Source organism: Rhinopithecus bieti, unplaced genomic scaffold (assembly GCF_001698545.2).
Source record: "Rhinopithecus bieti isolate Rb0 unplaced genomic scaffold, ASM169854v2 scaffold_6946, whole genome shotgun sequence".
In the NCBI taxonomy this organism is placed as follows: domain Eukaryota; kingdom Metazoa; phylum Chordata; class Mammalia; order Primates; family Cercopithecidae; genus Rhinopithecus; species Rhinopithecus bieti.
This window is the reverse complement of record NW_016805697.1, coordinates 2727592-2747366: the sequence shown is the minus strand read 5'-3', so window position 1 is coordinate 2747366 and position 19775 is coordinate 2727592. Positions and strand designations below refer to the sequence as shown.

General features: G+C 35.8%; 1 long non-coding RNA gene across 2 annotated transcripts in view; it reads left to right on the top strand.

The window, feature by feature from the left end:
- The window catches only part of LOC108530552 (uncharacterized), a 58192-nt gene extending 46639 nt beyond the window's left edge, over window positions 1–11553 (top strand). Inside the window, exons 3-4 of one of the 2 annotated variants that reach the window (XR_001885879.1) lie at window positions 10213–10343; window positions 11439–11553. This is a non-coding gene — a long non-coding RNA (uncharacterized LOC108530552). Of the gene's footprint in view, window positions 1–10212; window positions 10440–11438 lie in introns of both variants that reach the window. The other variant, XR_001885878.1, reaches the window with a different exon arrangement.
- The last annotated feature ends 8222 nt before the right edge of the window (window positions 11554–19775 follow it).

Genomic DNA, 19775 nt, shown 5'->3' with positions numbered 1-19775 from the left:
CTCAACTCCTTTAAACAACAATAAATCTTAAATTTGGTCTTTTGAGGCAATTTTCTATATTTTTTGGGTGATCTTTATTCCTTTTCATTTTTTTTTCTTTTTCTTCTCTGCCAATATATTTTCAAATAGCCTGTCTTTGAGCTCGCTCATTTTTTCCTCCGCTTAATCTATTCTACTGTTGAGAGCCTCTAATAAATTTTTCAGCTTAGCAAATGTATTTCTCAGTTCCAAGATTTCTGTTTGATTTTTCAAAAAAAAATAAAAATAAAAATAAAAATAAACCTTTAAAAAAATCTTTGGTAAATTTTTCTAATAAGTTTCTGAATTGCTTTTTTGTGTTATCTTGGAGATCACTGTGTTTCCTGAAAGCTGCTATTTTGAATTCTTGGTCAGAGAGATCATATATTGCTGTCTTGTTAGTGTTAGTCACTTGTTTCTTGCCTTTTGGATTGGGGAAGGCTATGGTTCCCCGTTTGCTGTTCTTTTGTGTGTATGTATGTCTGTCTTTTTGCATTAAAGGATTATTTAGTCAAATCATCTCTATCTGGCTTGTTTTAGTTTTTATTGGATATGTGTTCTTAGAGATTCTTTGTAATTTATCTGTCGATTATCTTTCCACCCCTCCCCCTGCTGGGTTGCTGCCTCCTTTTTGGCACGAGATGATGTCTTAAGCCCAGGTTTGCCTCAGTTCTGGTAAATGATCAGAGTGCTGCCTTTCCTGAATGGGGCATGTCCCAATAGCATGGGAAGGGTGGCTAGGGTGAGCTCTAGAATGAATATTCTACAGTGTGGTGGTGCTGCTGAATGTCCATTCTGATTTGGCATTACCTTTGGATGAGTTACAGAGCAGAGTTTCCAGGGCTGGAGATGGCAGTCCCTCCTTTCCCCTTTGTCACTAGCTTTCCTCAGAGATATTTTTTACTCCAGGCACTCTAGATGCTTCTCATGAGTTTGGCAGGGGCAGGTCTCCTGCCAGCAAACTTAGGATGATGGGGGAGCTACTTGTCCACCTTGATAACACTTTTTTCCAGTGTAGAAGCTGTCAGTCAGGGGAGATTTTCCATGTGCTTGCCGCTAGAAGGACTGGGGGGAGGAACATCATGGATATGGAAGTCCAATTCTTTAACCATCTGCTCAAACTATTTTCATTTCCCTGTGGCCCTGGGAACTGTTTTCTCCTCCTATTTGAGATCTGAGAGATTGCTGGTAATAATCTTGGCACTGTACGTTTATGTTTTTGGTTTTGGGAAACGGAACGAGTGAAGCCAGCTTGTTTCTACACTGCCATTTTGGAACTGGAAGTCCACAAACATTTCTATTGAACACGTATCCAGTGTTAAGAGACAGATGTGCATAAGTGACTTGTTCAGTATATATTTTTGTGTTGTTCAGATTTTGAGCCATTTAATGTATCTGTTTCCAAAATAAATGCAAGTAATTTAAAATATATGCAATAACATTGCCATTCCCTCCTACATTATGAAAGATAGGGTGCATATCCAATTTATGCAAAAAACCTATCATATTCTTTAATAAACGTGTATAATTTTGATGGAAAATGTAATTAATTATTGGCCAGTCAAAAGATAGGAGTTTTGCTGAGATATAGCTGATTTACAGATAAAGATTTACTTTGGTAAAAAGAAAAAAAAAAAGAAACTTCGATTAACTAAACTCTTCTCTCATACCTTTTCACATTCAGTCAGTAAGCTGGTGCCATCAGTTTTAGTTCCTAGTTAGTGCTAAGCTAACTCTCCCATCCTATGTTTGCTCTGCCATTTCCTTTGTTCATGCCAAACAGTTTATCTTGTCGACTCATTAGCAGTCTACACTCCAAGTCTCTCCAATTCATCTCCTTCACTGACAAGTGAATTCTTCACCTAAACTACAGACAGGATCATACGAAATTCCTGCTTTAAACTTTCAATAAGCCTCATAGACTACAGGATTAAACCCCGAATCTTCTCATACTATACAAGGTCCTCCTTTGCCCAACTCTAGCAGCCTCACTGTCCCTTATGCTGTATCACCCAGATTGTACTCAGATCAAACCAGACTTCGCACATGCTCCCAGAAGCACCATGACCTTCGACTGTTCAGAACCATTGTAATGTTTCCCCTGGTTGAATGATCCTTCTTCAGTCCTGGTCTGTGTCCTGAAAATAACATTTATTATTTTGATTATTTTGATTGACATGTTTCTATTTTTTAATTGTAGAAATAAGATTATAAATCATCTAGAGATTTGTAAAATATGAACAGGACTATTGTGTTTTTTAGAAACCAATTCTCCTCCAGAAATCTTTGTTTCCTTTTACTTCATAAAAAACAACAAATACACATGCAGGTAAAACTATCAAAATACAGTTTTGTTCATCTGTCTATTTTATGTATTTATTCATTTTGTATCTACTTTCTTTGGACAGACAGTTGCATTAACATGATTTACAAAAATATATAACTGAACTTATTTAATGTCATTATGATTCTAAAAAACACCTACTTTTCTAAAGCATACAATAAAACACATTATTCTAAAGCAAATAAAGCAATCTGCATGACTAGATGAACAGACAGAGAAGGATTAATTTCTTTTCCTTGGGTTATCATTCAAAAGGACATCTTTTTTAATTAAACAGTGTGACACAGTCAGATATTTCACAATAAATGGCAGTTTTGTCCACTGCAGCTGACAGCCTTCTTTCTCAGAAATATGCCAGAGAAAGCAGACAACATTGGAACACTGGGTATATGGAGGAGTGTGTTGAAGGTAAGAAAATTTTAGGAAGAAGACCACGGAGGACCTTAAATATCCAGCTGGAGAGCTTAAAATATATTCTCTAGGTGCCAGCAAATGCTTTTGAGTGATGTATTTAGAGTGTCATAAAGAGCTTATTGAATCTTGGACATGGAAAAGAATGGCTTCAATTGGGTAGAGCTGGTAGAAGAAAAACCCAAAATTAGAAAGACACTGAAATACATCAATATTAACAACAATGATAAAGGTTATTACTGACCATAATTAAAATGGAATTGAATCTTAGCCACTGCCTTTAGGCAGGATGGCTTAATAGAAATATAGAAAAAGCAAATAATGATCAGTCCAGGAGACCAAGAAAAATGGAAAGAATACAGTCATTTGGGTCAATTATAGTGGTCTCTCCAGCCCAGTTGTTACCATTAAGTAGGACTGTGGTTTATAGTCATGGTTCACTCCTCCCAGAGCTGTGTGCGTCAGTGTGACCTGGAGTCTGATATCCTCCATCTTTGAGGCTCTGTCTCAATGAAATATTTACATTTTATTTGTAGTACAGTGGCTGTCACATGAATCTTCAGTTCAAAGCATTATCCTTTGTGATGCAGCTTTTATTCACTTTCAAGGCACTTAGATAAAGTCATTGCTGTTGATTGCATGACTTGAATGTGGAGGTAAATAGTAAATTTGTACCATCCTAACTATTATTCAAGAAAGAACTAATTGGACTCACTGACTCAGATTCTGTAAATCTTTTTGCCACAATAACTACATTAGCACAGACAGCTTAACATAGCTTAATATCACAATGTAGTGGATCTACCAGCTTTTCACTACAAAAGAGCTTTGGTTTGAGTTTCAAATTTACATAAAATTTGTTGTGTTTTTTTAATATGAAAACAAAGTCATCATCTAGTTGACAAAATTATTTACATCACATTTGTAAAATATATAAAATGAAACCTGTTGAGATTATCAAAGTAGTAAAAAAGATAGAAAATTATGTCTTCAATGTTTGTCTTTGTTTTAAAGGACTATTGTACTATAACTTAAGTATGGATAGTCATCTTGTGGTCATGTCTAGGTTTCACATTTTCTATCTATTCATCCATTGATAGGCAATTAGGTTGATTCTATATTTTGGCCACTGTGAGTACTGCTGCAATAAACATGGGAGTGCAGCCATCTCTTTGATATACTGATTTTCATTCTTTTGGATATATACCCAGCAGGAGGATTGTTGGTTCACATGGTAATTCTATTTTTAGCTTTTGGAGGAAGCTCTATATTGTTTTCCACAGTGGCCGCATTAATTTACATTCTCATCAACAGTGTATGAATGTTCCCCTTTCTCTACATCCTCACCAGCATTTGTTATTTTCTGTCTTTTGGATAACAACCATTTTAACTAGGGTGAGATAATATTGCATTGTGTTTTTGATTTGCATTTCCATGACAATTAATGAACATTATGCACTTGGATTTGTTAATATATTATAAATAATAACACTGGTAACACATTAAATTATAATGTTTATTATTTCATATTATGTTGTAAGTTTATAATCAAGTTGATTTAATTGCTAAACACTTTCCATATACAAATAGAGTAAACACATTTTATTCAAAGTCCATGGAATGATTTGAAATTTTGATCTTGTTGATCGGGTTTGGCTCTGTGTTCCCACTCAAATCTCATCTCCAATTGTAATCCCCGTAATCCCCATGTGTCCAGACCAGGACCTGGTGGAAGGTGATTAGATCATTGGGGTGGTTCCCCCATGCTGTTCTCATGATTGTGAGTGAGTTATCACGAGATCTGATGGTTTTATGTGTTTGACAGTTCCTCCTACACACTTTCTCTCTTGCCTGCTGCCATGTAAAATGTGGCTGCTCCTCTTCTGCCATAACTGTAAGTGTTCTGAAGCCTTCCCAGGCATGCAGAACTATGAGTCAATTAAATCTCTTTTCTTTATAAATGACCCAGTCTTGGGTAGTATCTTTATAGCAGTGTGAAAACGAACCAATATACTTGTAATCCCCCCAAAAAACTTTCATTAAATCCACCCAAGTAGAAAGTTTCTGTGAAGAATTGCAACAAAACAGAAAATAAAAAAGGACAAAATTTCAATCAATAAAACTGCAATGAATCAATTGTTAAACTTATATAGTAGTTATTGGATGATGTGCATAGTCAAACTTCAATTATATTTTAAAAGTGCTAACAATGTGATGTATGGCAAAACCATACTTACGGTCATTTTTTCCTGTCATAAATTCTTGAGTTATATGAAAAATAAAAATCAGTGCGAGTAAGTTTTGTAAGCCTAAGGAAATTGTGCAAATTCTAATGAGTGAATTAGAAAACATTTTTTAAAAGAACAGTAGAACTAATATACAGGAACTAGTTCTCTGAGGAAAATAAAAAATAAATACAGGTCTAATAAATAAAACAGAAACATTTAATGGTCAAAATTACAAATGAGAAGAGTTTAACAGATTTCAATTTTTTAATTAGAATAAAATATTATTTATAATGCTATACTAAGAACTTAAAATTCCAAATGGATGTTTCTGTGATTGATTCAACAGAGAGTAGAAAACCTGAATAGCTTAATAATAATGGACAAAGAAACTTAAAACCTCTTCATGTGTCAAACACTTTTTTCTAAAATATGCTAAGGGGCCAAATGACTTACAGATACGTTCTTTCAGATTTTGAAGAAGCTCCTATTTTCCATAGCATATAAATTCTTCCAGAGCATATAAAAAGATAGAATGCTTCACAAATCATTTTACAAAGGTTGTACAATTGAGACAGTAAATCTTGATGATGATCTCATAGCACTTGATCTTGGCCATAAAATTAAATGTAAATTAAATTACAGAATTAAAACTGCAAAACAACCTCTCGTTATAAGTACAAAACTGGAATACTAACAAAAGAGTGGGATTTGAGGAAAGGGGTTTGTTAGAAGAAGGATATAACACTACGATTAATATGGGGAACTAAAGTGGAAAAATGGCCATACGTAATTATGAATTTTAAAGAAAAGAAGTAAGACATTTTCTTTCATGGAAATAGACATACCCTGGCAAAATAAGTTAACCTGGGGTTGAATCTGGGCTTCACCAACAAGCTTTTCATCATCTGGCTAGTCTCTTAACATGTCTTTCTCTCATTTCATCTTTCAAAAGAGAATAAAAAACACCTCAAATGTGCCTTGTGTAAATTGAATCATATAAAAGATATAAAGCTTTTTATATGACCCCTGGTGTACAGTAAGTGCTTGTAAGTGTTAGCAGCTTTTATAATTAATGTAAGTGGCATTAATCTCAGGAATCAAATTGATGTAACATTGGTACAAGAATCAAAAGACCAATCATGAATCAGGAAGCTAAGAAATAGGAATTATTTGAAATTATTTCATTTATTATGGACATATTAGCAGAAATTAATTAAGAAAAATGAGGATTATTTAAAAACGGCTCTGTGGTAATGTCTAGCTGATTGTCCCATCATCAATTACTGAATAGATTGTCTTCATGGAATATAAGTCTCACAGCGCAGGCATGATTCAAGGCAAGCTAAACACGTCTAACTTTTCTCATTTTTCTCATCCAAGTTCTTAACACTAGTGTCAGGTTTAACAATTTGCTGCAATGACTCACAGAACTCAGAAAAGCACTTTACTTACTATTACCACTTTATGATAAAGGATGTAACTCAGAAACACCAAGTGGAAGAGATGAACATGGCAAGGTATTTTATTTTATTCTCTCTGCATAATTTGTATTTTTTTATTTTTGCCATTAATATTTTCTTGAAAAAATAAAAAAACAATTTTACAAATAATAAAGTTTTGCTAGATATTGTCCTCAATAGATATTTTGAAATGAGTTTTCAGTAGAATAAAATTCATTCTATGCTAAATATTTTATATTTAATTAAGTGTATGTATTCTTAAGAAGAGGTCTGTAACTTTTGGCTGATTCTCATAAAGGTTAAGACTTATCGAAAGATTAAAACTTACATTTCTATAATTTTGATGTTGATCTTTACGCGAAAGATTTCTCGTCGCAGGCGCGGTGGCTCACGCCTGTAAATCCCAAAGCCCTTTTGGAAGGCTGGAGGCGGCGGATCCCTGAGGCGAGATTTCGAGATCAGCGCGTTGGACCCAACATGGAGAAACCCCATCTCTACTAAGGAATATATATATATATATATATAACACACACACACACACACACACACCACCAAAAATTAGCCAGGCGTAGGTGGTGCATACCTGTGAATCCCAGCTACTAGGGAGGCTGAGGCGAGGAGAATCGGCTTGAACCCGAGCCGGAGGTTGTTACGGTGAGCCGAGATCACACCGATTACATGAAACTCTGTCTCAAAAAAAAAAAAAAAAAGAAAAAAAAAAAAAAAAAGCGGTTAAAAAAAAAAAACAAAAAAAAACTCAACAATTAGAAAAACAGTAAAAAAAAAAAGAAGAAAAAAGAAAAAAAAAGAAGCAATGTCAAGTTAGAAAATTATCAACATGTTTATTCACGTATAATATGAGAATTACTATCATATGCATATTTAAAAGTTGATGAATTTGATGAAACTTCCATTTTGTGAGGCGTGTTCCAGTTCCAGAAATTCCTTGATCACAACTGATAATACAGATAATATATTTCAATTGTGCTTTTCTAAATCACATGGCTTTCTGATTGTCAAGCTTTCCTTTTATTTAAAAATATCTAGATGTTTGCCAGTATCGTAAATCTACATGGTTAATATCTTAAAAAAAAAAAAATGACAGCATTGAAAGTGTTTTGGAGTTCAAACTCTTCGTTATTAATCCTCACAACCACGGTGTCCAAAAAATATGCATGACAATGTATATGAAAAGTTCTGGCTAATTCTCCTTAAACGTTGCTGTCACGCCACTCGGTTTCATTTCTTCCAGCAGTGCTACTTTAATCCAGTATTTTACTTAAACTAAATCGAATTTTTGGCAGAGAACGTTTTTTAATCCTTTTTAAATTGGTTCTAAAAGATTGAATTTCACTGGTACATCAATGAAATGAAAATCATTTTTATTAAAATGATCTTCGGTATGCTTTGAAACATCTGATACGAATTTCATGAGCAGTCGTCTTATTATTCAGTTGAGAACGTGGTTACAATCACCAGATTTTGTAACAATGAGACCATTATTGTTCTATTGATTGACTTCTGAATTTTCATACATGTGTAAGACTCAATTGTGAACTATCAAATAGACTTACCTAGCTTGATCTCTGATTTCTAACAACATCAGAAAACTCATAGATGTATAATTATAGATGTAGTAATTTTATCATGCTCTCTACACTGACAATATCGTTTTCTAAGTTATAAAAATATATTTAATAATGAATTTCACATGTATTCCCTATCCTTCAACCTGTTTCAGTGAGCTGTAATTTTTTTATTCAGTTTTATCACAAATTGACCATTCTGTCTAAAATTTGAATGACTTCAATATATATCACATTTTCTTAATTTTCTACCACCAGAAGCACCTTCTCTACCACAGAATTTTAATTTATCATGTAACTTTTTTCTTGTTAGAAAAATTAGCACTCCTGTTACAGTAGGTAGGTAGGTAGTCAGAAATGAGCAGAGAAGAAGCCCCTCTCCACCCCCACCCCCACCAGGAATCATCAGGTGATGGTCAGGCGGTTGCTAAACTGCCTCTCTAAAATAATGATTGGTCACAGCTGGTGCCAGAGACAGGCAGTCTCCCAGTAGATAGAAAAACCGCAAACTGGTGATCAGCAGCTTCCGGATAAGATCTCAGGAGTTGGGCAAGTGGGCTCAAGCATGCGCAGTAGGAGGCAAAATGGCAGCGTTTAACCAGTATATGACTATCTAGGAACACTGGTTTAGTAAGGGAAGACTGCCTCAAGCGCCCATGCGTACGACTCCAGTAAACACGCTGTGCATGCTGCAGCCCCTAAGAACTAACAGGCCACTGTGCATATGGACAGGCCACCCGAGGGAAGAATCAGGGGAGAAGTAATGCAAGATCCCGGAAGGATGTCAACAGGTAAAACTCTAAGTCAAAAGTTAAACCATGCCCTTGATCTCTCAGGTTGCCTGCTTGATCCTCTTCCAAGGATACATTTCTTCCTTTTATTCCTGCTTTAAAACTTGTTAATAAACTTTCACTCCTGCTCAAAAACTTGTCTCAGTCTCTTACTCTGCCTTATGCCCCTCGGGCAAATTCTTTCTTCTGAGGAGATGAGAATTGAGCTTGCTGCAGACACTTACAAATTTGCCGCCAGTAACCTTACTAATAGAATTCTACCTCCTTTCTAATCTTGTATCCAACTTTTATAAGTCTATACAACAGGAGTATTTAAAATGTCACAATTTAACTACATCTTCTTGTACTTTAAACCTAAATTTTAGTTACATGCTTCATCATATCTAATAAATTTCATAAAGCGAAGAGTCCTAAATTAACGCTGTCCTGTATGTATCATCTTGTATTCGTAGATTGGCCCCCGATGAAAATTCACTTGTGCAATGCTACAATCACAACTGATATCATCAATTGACTCAATTGGTGAAATCTTACAAATGTTTGCAAATAATCCTAATATTTGTTTTGGTAACAATTTTAAATTATTACAGTCACTAACATACGAGTTATAATAAAACACAGATTTAATATTAAACTGTTAAAAACCAGTAAAAAAACATATGCAGCGCTTGTATAGAACTGTGCTTATTGATATATGGTAGGATATTCATCTGGTAGATGTGGTACTTTTAAGGTAACCTGATCACTATGCATACAAATGCCATCGCTTACTTCACTGATAATTTTGTCACTATTTTCTATGTTGAATTTTGATTTAAAATTTATTGATAATGTTCAATGAAAATTTGTAATTTTTAAGCAATAACTGAATAGGACAATGATTTATTTCCTATCTGTTGATATACTTTTAAAAGCTTTATTACTTTTAATACAACAGCAAATAAAAGGTTTTACCTTCTGGGAAGTTGGGAAGAATTATAAAATATTCCATTGTACCTTGCTACTCAAAAGTGGTCCACAGAACAGCAACATTAGCATCCCCTAGAAGGGCAAGAGAAATGCAGGTTCCCAGGCCCCTCCCCAGCCCTACTGAATCCAAACTGGCATTTTAAGAAGATAAGAGTCCCAGGTGATTCATATGTGTATTTAAGTATAATAGGTTCCCCCAAATAAATTATGAATTATCAAAATATATCTTTTGACTTTCACAAAAATAGTATTTTCAAAAGAGTTGCTTGTGTTAGAAATAAAATGTGCACTTTAATAAACTCAGACTACATTTTATGTATCTATATTATCCTCAAGTGGATGGGTTCAGAATTTAAGTCAACATATCAAATAATACAAATCTTTTTATTTGACATCTTCATGCAGATTCGTACGGAAGGATTGAGTTACTGTAACTGAAGACTTGAAAACTAACCAGCAAAAAGTGCTCTGAGATTATGTTTGATTGGGAGTGAACCCAGATGGCTCTGCGAGTCTCCAACAGTTTGTATACTTAGGTATGGCTAACTCCTCCAAGCTGTGGGCAATGCGGTACCTCCAATCTTTGGACAACAATAGCAGAGAACTATCATAGGCCCTTAAATAACTGCCAGGTAAGACCTGCACTAAATATGTGTGCAGTACAGGGCAGGAAGGTAGGGGAAGGTGGACCAAAATTACGAAATGAAGGATCTAGGATAAATTTCTGAAAACAAGATTGAAGTTGTGCGACAGTAGGAGATATGAAATAAGGAAACATCGGTCCTTTTCTCAGGGTAATTAAGAATAAGATTATGCTTTAATCTGCATCAATATATTAAGTTCTTCCTTCAGGTTTGTATTATGCACCCTCCTCTGCATTATACTTACAGTATATTTGCATGTTGATAATTTATAGGAGATAACAGAAAGTTGCTTCCCAGTAGACTAATTTTATCTCAATGACAGTATCCAATGTTTAAAAAATGATAGTACAACCAATTCAATGTTTACCTAATATAAAAATATTTTAAACCTAAAAGGCAGGTTTTATTTACGTTACAACATCTGAAAATGCCTCCCAAATCCCTGTGAGTTTCTGAGATCTCCACTTTGTCAACCATGAGCTAGAATTGGCTGGTGATTTGGCAATGGCAGCTGTAGGAAAACTTACAGCAAATAAATAGACCTGATTTTTACATGTTGGATTCTCCCCAGATCTCACCTCTAACTCACAGCTTGTTGATAATTAATAATCATTTTTTCAATGTAAAAAAAGTAAACAGACCAATTACTTCATAATTAGACAATTTTAATAAGTGAAAGAGACATAAATAAATCTGTATTTCTACAAAAATCACTATGGCATTCAAAGTTTTTGTTGATATTGCACACTGTTATGGACTAAACGTTTGTGTCTCCCCCGAATTCACATGTGGAAGCTCTGACCCCCAGTGCAATGGTAATTGGAGATGGAGTTTTAGAGATGAGGTCTTAAGAGTGGGACCTTAATCAGATGAGATTGGTGTCATTATAAAAAGAAGAGACATAAGAGTGTTCTCTTTCTTCCTCTCTCCCTCCCCTCTCCTTCCTCCCTTTTGCTCTTCCTCTCTCCCTCCCCCTCTCTCTGCAAGTACCCACCAAGAAGAGACCATGTGAGTGAGACACAGTGAGACAGTGAAGTAGCAGCAGCCTATAAGCCAGGAGGAGAGACCTTAGAATGAAACCAACCCTCCCAGCACCTTGATCTTGGACCTCCCCACCTCCATAATTGTGAGAAATAAATTTCTGTTTTTTATGTCACTGAGTCTATGGCATTTTGTAATAGGAGCCCAAGCAGACTAATACTTCAAATAATTTCCGTTCCAAATTATTTGATAGTAGGCATAGACAAAGGAAAGGTTCAATTTGACTATTACATCATAAGATTTCAATTATAATAATTATTCAAAGGCAAAGATGAGAAGACTGACCTAGAAAGGCAACTTACTAGATGTCAGAGAAATGTGGAATGCTTCTTTTCTTGCTTTATTGAATCAAATAAATCTAAAATATATTTTAAAAATAATAATGACAAACCATGCCCTGATTTTTGAAAACAGGCATTGTAAAAGCAGTATTATATAGAACTTAATAAACATATCAAAAAAGTTAAATGCATACACAATACATACTGTTTTCACATAAAATTCTAACGTCGGCCCGAAATTACTGGTAAGAATAAAGAAAAAAGTGCATAGATTAAAAACCAGAGACATATAATGAAGATTATTAGATATAATGAAGCTATGTAGCTGCGAATAAAAGCTCCAAATCGCTCTTGATACTTGAATCTAAGAATCCTTAAGGTAGTGTACTAGGAAAATCTTGTTTAAAAGTATCTATACATAACTAACAATTCCATGTTACAAATAGAATCTTAGAACAAATCTGTGTATGTGAGTGTTTTCTTCAAGGCATAGATAAAACAATATATTCTGAAAGTTACATTTTATACACATATATAAAATTGTTTTTCTCATATAATTTGTATTGTGCTGAGATTCCAGGAAGATGTTTTCTAATGTATCTGTAGAATGCTATGAAAATCATCCAGAACAAAAAGGTTATATCTGATTAAAATCCACGTGAGCCAGAATTTGTGTTTGTTTTCATCGTTCTCGTATTCCTTGTGCTGAGAACATAGCAAGGACTCAATAAATGGCACACAGCAGGAACTTAATAAATATGGAACGAGTGAATTAATTGACAGGAATCAGAATATGCTACCCTGTAATATGATGCCTTGGCATATTGTATACTTTAAGCTAAAGGAATTTGAGTAACAGCAGGTTCAGGAAGCGCTCTCTGACCTCCCCCTTCATAAGACCCTCATGTGAGAGATGCCTTTCTTGTAGCCAAAAGAAACATCCTTATGTCCAAAGACAGAGGGATGCCAAGAGGAAGCTGAATGAACAGACCTTGTTAAGTTTCCCCCAGTTTTCTACCCTTAGCTCATACACCTTTGTCCGATCACATTTTTCCATGATCTTCCATTCGTCATCAAACTCAGTATAAAAACACTCAGGTTTAATTATTTCTTCAGGTCTTCATTTCTTTACAACTGACATGAAGTAAATTAGTACATTTTTCTCTTGTTCATAGGTCTTTCATCAATCTAATTTAGAGGGTCCTGGCAAATGAATCTAAGGTGGGTAAGAGATTTTTTTCTTCCCTAGACAATGAATGTGTTGGCCAGGGTTCTCTAAAGAGACAGAGCTAATAGGAGAGACATACGTATGAAGGGGAGTTCATGAAGGAGTATTGACTCACACAGTCACAAGGTGAAGTCCTACAATAGGCCACCTGCAAGCTGAGGAACAGGGAAGCCAATCCGAGTCCCAAAACCTCAAAAGCAGGGTAGCTGACAGTGAAGCCTTCAGTCTGTGGCCAAAGGCCCTGAGAGCTCCTGGCAAATCACTGGTGAAAGTTTAGTCCAAAAGCTGAAGAACTTGGAGTCCGATGTTCGAGGGCGGGAAGCATCCAGCACGGGAGAAAGATGAAGACCAGAAGACTCAGCCAGTCAAATCTTTCCATGTTCTTCTGCCTGCTTTATTCTAGCCCCAGTTGCAGCTGGTGCCCACCCAGATTGAGGGTGAGTCTGCCTCTCCCAGTCCACTGACTCAAATGTTAATCTCCTTTGGCAACAACCTCACAGACACACCCAGGAACAGTACTTTGCATACTTCAATTCAATCAAGTTGACATTCAATGTTAACCATCACAATGAGTGAACACTTTCGTAAATTGTAAAGTTTTTGTCATTAAAACTACTCTTGTGATGTTTATATTAATTATAAGTACTTACAAATAACAGAAAAAGATTAAGTAGATGTTTAATGTTATTGTTTAATATATTTGATAGTTAATGAAGAATGAAATTTCCATGTAAGGTTTCACACATATCACTATCTTCAACTTCTTCTTTTGCTTGTATACTAGTTTCCAGTTACCTCACCCATTAGGATGAAAGCTCTGTAAGAGCAATGGCTTTGTTTTATAAACCCCTGTACTAATGGTGCTGAAAACAGTGCTTGTTAAATAGCAAGTGCTCAAAAACTGTTTGCTAAGTGAAAGAATAAATGTAAAGCACAGGTTCTCAAGCCAGTTTAGATGGTGAGGCATCTAGAAATTATGCTTGATGTACTTTAAAAAATACTGTAACAGGCAGGGCATGGTGGCTCGCACCTGTAATCCCAACACTTTGGAAAACCGGGGAAGGAGGATTACTTGAAAGTAGGTGTTTGAGACCAGCCTGGGAAACAAACTGATATGGTTTAGCTGTGTCCCCACCCAAATCTCAACTTGAATTGTATCTCCCAGAATTCCTACATGTTGTGGGAGAGACTCAGGAGGAGATAACTGAACCATGGAGTCTGGTCTTTCCTGTGCTATTCTTGTGATAGTGAATAAGCCTCATGAGATCTGATGGGTTTATCAGAGGTTTCCACTTTTGATTCTTCCTCATTTTGTCTTGCCACTGCCACGTAAGAAGTGCCTTTCACCTCCCGCCGTAATTCTGAGGCCTCCCCAACCATGCAGAACTGTTAAGTCCAATTAAACCTCTTTTTCTTCCCAGTCTCAGGTATGTCTTTACCGGAAGCATGAAAACAGACTAATACACAAAGCAAGACCCCATTTCTACCAAAAATTTTTTTAAAAGTTTAACCAGGCATGGCTGTGCACAACTGTAGTCCCAGATACTCAGGAGGCAGAAGCAGGAGGATCACTTGAGTTTGAGGCTGCAGTGAGCTATGATTGTGCCACTGTACTCCAGGCTGCATGACAGAGTACAGAGTGAAACTCTATCTTTTAAAAGAAGAAATATATATAGAGAGAGTAAAATATCCAAATATTAAGCTGAAAAGTATTAAGCTTGTAATGGATAAAAATCATGCAATACTATTTGTAGTTGTAAATTATAGAATAATGTATGCTAATTTTTTCATTTCCACTTTTAACTCTCCCACTCAAAATTTCAAATATGATAAAATGTGGAGTATCTACCAAGTGTCTTGAACATAATATTTGTACTTTAAATATTAATAGGTTTAGATTATAATTGCAAGTCATTTAAACTCAGAGCACCAGTATCACTTATGTGAAATGGATTTGCTGTGCTAATACATGTCCCTTTTCTGTCTTGTGCAATGTTAGGGTCAATAAAAATAGATTTTAAAAATACCAGCAGGTTATTAAAGGTGACACAAGTCCTTTCATTAAAATAATGCTATTATTACCATCTGAATGCTAACATCAACTTCTAGAATTTAAAGGCCAGTTTCTGTAGAATCTCTGTACTTTTGTCTTAGTCTGTTTGGTTGCTATAACAGAGTACCATAAACTGGATGACTTATAAACAACATAAATTTATTTCTTATAGTTCTGAAGGCTGGAAATGTAACCGCCCAATGGGTTTACCTTGCCTGCTGTCCAGACAGTGCTGATTTATCAAGACAGAGGAATTGCAATAGAGAAAGAGTAATTCACACACAGCAGGCTGTGCAGAAGACCCAAGTTTTATTATTACTCAAATCAGTCTCCCTGAGCATTCAGGGATCAGAGTTTTTCAGGACAATTTTGTGGGTGGGGGAATACCAGTGTGTCAAGAGTGCTGACTGGCTGGGTCAGAGATGAAATCATAGGGAATTAAAGCTGTCTTCTTGTGCTTAGTCAGTTCCTGGGTGGGGGCCACAGATCAGATGAGTCAGTTTATCAATCTGGGTGATGCCGGCTGATCCATCAAGTGCAGGGTCTGCAAAATATTTCAAGCACGAATCTTAGGAGAAGTTTAGGGAGGGTCAGAATCTTGTAACCTCCAGCTGCATGACCCTTAAACCATAATTTCTAATCTTGTGCCTAATTTGTTAGTCCTACAAGGGCAGTCTAGTCTCCGGGCAAGAAGGAGGTTTGTTTTGGGAAAGGGCTGTTACCATCTTTGTTTTAAACTACTAGGTTCCTCCAAAGTGAATTCAGCCTATGCTAAGAAATGAACAAGGCCAGCTTGGAGGTTAGAAGCAAGGTGGAGTTGGTTAAGTCAGACCTCTTTCACTGTCTCAGTTACAGTTTCACAATAGCGGTTTCAGAAAGAACAAGCTCAAGGCACTGGCACTGGCAAATTTGGGGTCTGATGAGGACATGCTTCCTAGTTCACAGATGGTAGTTTTCTCACTGTGTCCTCACATGGTGGAAGGGGCAAGGGAGCTTTCAGGGATATCTTTCATAAGGCAAATAATCCCACTCATGAAGACTCCAATCTCATGATAAAATCACCTCCCAAATGCTCCTAGTACCATGACATTGGGTGGTAGGATTTCAACATAAGAATTTAGTGGGGACACAGATATTCAGTCTATAGCAACTGTAATTCCAAACACCATAACATCATAGCATATTTCAGCAATAACCTAAATTGATAGGAATTGCAAAGAAAAGATAAAGTAATATTAGATAGGTAGCTATTCTTGAAAAAGCTTAATATTCAATAAGGATGACTATGTAGGTATTCAAGTTACCTGAGTATTCTATTTCTACATATTAGCCTAGGAAATACGGAAATTAGTTGGCCAAATAATTACTGGGCAAATAAATACATTAGAGAAAAAAATCCACATCAACAATACTTTGAGAAACGAGGTAGGGGCATCACTTTAACATTGCTTAAGGTTTGCCATAAATCTTGTAGTGAAAGGAACATATACTCAACTGCCTCAAACACACTATTTCTAGAATGCTTGGCCTCTTTCGACAACAACATCTTCATCTCTAAAATTACTCCTGAAGCTAGCTAAGGGCATCAGAGTGTGAGCTCCTTGGAGGCAAGGATAGCGTCTTGGTTATCATTGTAACTGAGACACAATACTTAGTAAATGTCTGTAGAGCAAATATGATTGTGTTGAATGTACCAACCATATATAATTATTTGAAATACACTGCACTATTGTTTGTCATAAACCACTGAAATATCCAGTAATTATTCTGTGCATCCAAAACCTATCTCGAGGCTGCCTGTTGCATCCAGGAGAGTCAGAAAATCCATTGTCAGTTCATATTAGAAAAACTGCTAGGAACGTTCAATTCAATTCACTAAAGATTTGTTAGTCTCCTGCTATGTGTCTTTTTATTATACTAGATGCTATAAGAAAATAAAAGACATAAATGTCATGATCCTTGCACTTAGAAGGGACTTGTCTATTTCTATCCCTGTATATATGTGCCGCTACAACTATTTTCCAAAGAAACATGTCCCTCAATCTTTCACAGTAAGTCGCTGTAGCATTTTTATTAGGAAACTCAAGTAATAAAAAGGGCAGTTCTCATAAATGCTAAATCTGAACAAACAAACAAGGGGCTATAAAGGAACTAGGGGAGTCATAATACTAGGTGAGCCAAGGAAGAAAGAATGCTACAAGTTAAGTCGCGTTGTAACTAAAACAATAGCTGAGAATGAAACTCTCATAGGGAAATGCAATAAAAAGACAAACACTGCCTGAGAAAAATATCATCTGTATCTTATGGGTAGTGGGCTCCATTTTCTCTTTTCTTCTAATCTTTTAATGTTAATTTAGAAGACACCGAATACAAAATGATAAAGATAGACATTTTGAAGACAGGTGTTTCTTGTGACTGGTCAACCAGAAGGGTACACAATAAACAGGAAAAAAGGAAATACATTGGTGAAGCCAAGACATCTGCTCCCAATCCTAATTTCATTGAACAGTTTGATTAGAGGGAAAGAAAACTCATTTAAATTAATGGCTAGTATTTGCATTTTAATGGAACTTTTTGGAAGATGTAGTCACCAAATATTTCAGCTATTTCCTCAGGGAAGGCAATAGGATTTCAATTCATTTCAGAACTCTAAAGCAAGTAAAAATATCCCATTCTCATAAGACCAAGCGAAGCAAATCTTTTGAATGTCTTCGAACAAATCAGTTCAATGGCAAATCAATAAATATTTTAAAAAGAGAATATCCTTGACTCTTCAATTATTTTACCATAATCCAGAGAGAGAAATTGGACCCAGATTTACAAGCAAATCAGGAAGTCTGAATATCTTTAACTGGATACCCAGACCACATCCAAGTGATAACTGACTGGCAAGTTTTGATCTCCATCTTGTAAACTCTATCCAGGGAAGTTGGATATGCTGATGGATTTAGCTGACTTGTAATAAGCTATTGGTGCTCTGTAATTGTCAATGTGTCAGTTTACTTTTTTATTTGTAGGCATGCCCATGACAAAAAAAAGCATTTTTGTTGTTTCTACAGCTTCACATTTACTGCAGTGAAGAAATAGGAGAAGTTTTAAGAAGCATGTTATCCTGAGTGGTAAGCTATTTCTCTTGCATATGAATGGCTACCTAACATTAGTATTTCCTAACTAGTAATTTTTATAAGATGAAATAATAATAATAAATTTTATAGGAAGTCATGTATTTTGAAAACATGTATATGTGTTCTTATAACTTTTTTTCTGTGTTTTTTACACAGAAGATGAGAAGCAAAAGGAAGAAATGTATTTATCTTTTTTCCACTAATTGCACAAATTGTTCACAGATGCAAATAATCCTTCATGTTTTTCTCAGTGAGTCAGGTCCTGGGCTCGTGGAAACTGTGATAAACAGAGAATAGATTTACATATAAGATAGTTTATTACATCAAAGTGAACATGCTTTCAGTATTAATAAATTTTTTAAAAATCTGCATTTCCATTGGTAGTTCCTACCTTGTCAATATCTTTTTCCCCTTAAAAAATTTTTTTTGAATTTTTTATTATACTTTAAGTTATAGGGTATATGTGCACAACGTGCAGGTTTGTTACGTATGTATACATGTGCCATATTGGTGTGCTGCACCCATTAACTCGTCATTTACATTAGGTATATCTCCTAATGCTATCCCTCCTCCCTCCCCCGGCCCCATGACAGGCCCCAGTGTGTGATGTTCCCCTTCCTGTGTCGAAGTGTTCTCATTGTTCAGTTCCCACCTATGAGTGAGAGAATGCGGTGTTTGGTTTTCTGTTCTTGCGACAGTTTGCTGAGAATGATGGTTTCCAGCTGCATCCATGTCCCTACAAAGGACACAAACTCATCCTTTTTTATGGCTGCATAGTATTCCATGGTGTATATGTGCCACATTTTCTTAATCCAGTCTGTCATTGATGGGCATTTGGGTTGGTTCCAAGTCTTTGCTGTTGTGAATAGTGCTGCAATAAACATACGTGTGCATGTGTCTTTATAGCAGCATGATTTATAATCCTTTGGGTATATCCCCAGTAATGGGATGGTTGGGTCAAATGGTATTTCTAGTTCTAGATCCTTGAGGAATCACCACACTGTCTTTCACAATGGGTGAACTAGATTACAGTCCCACCAACAGTGTAAAAGTGTTCCTATTTCTCCACATCCTCTCCAGCACCTGTTGTTTCCTGACTTTTTAATGATCACCATTCTAACTGGTGTGAGATGGTATCTCATTGTGGTTTTGATTTGCATTTCTCTGATGGCCAGTGATGATGAGCATTTTTTCATGTGTCTGTTGGCTGTATAAATGTCTTCTTTTGAGAAGTCTGTTCATATCCTTCATCCGCTTTTTGATGGGGTTGTTTGTTTTTTTCTTGTAAATTCGTTTGAGTTCTTTGTAGGTTCTGAATATTAGCCCTTTGTCAGATGAGTAGATTGCAAAAATTTTCTCCCATTCTGTACGTTGCCTGTTCACTCTGATGGTAGTTTCTTTTGCTGTGCAGAAGCTCTTTAGTTTAATTAGATCCCATTTGTCAATTTTGGCTTTTGTTGCCATTGCTTTTGGTGTTTTAGACATGAAGTCCTTGCCCATGCCTATGTCCTGAATGGTATTTCCTAGGTTTTCTTCTAGGGTTTTTATGGTTTTAGGTCTAACATTTAAGTCTCTAATCCATCTTGAATTAATTTT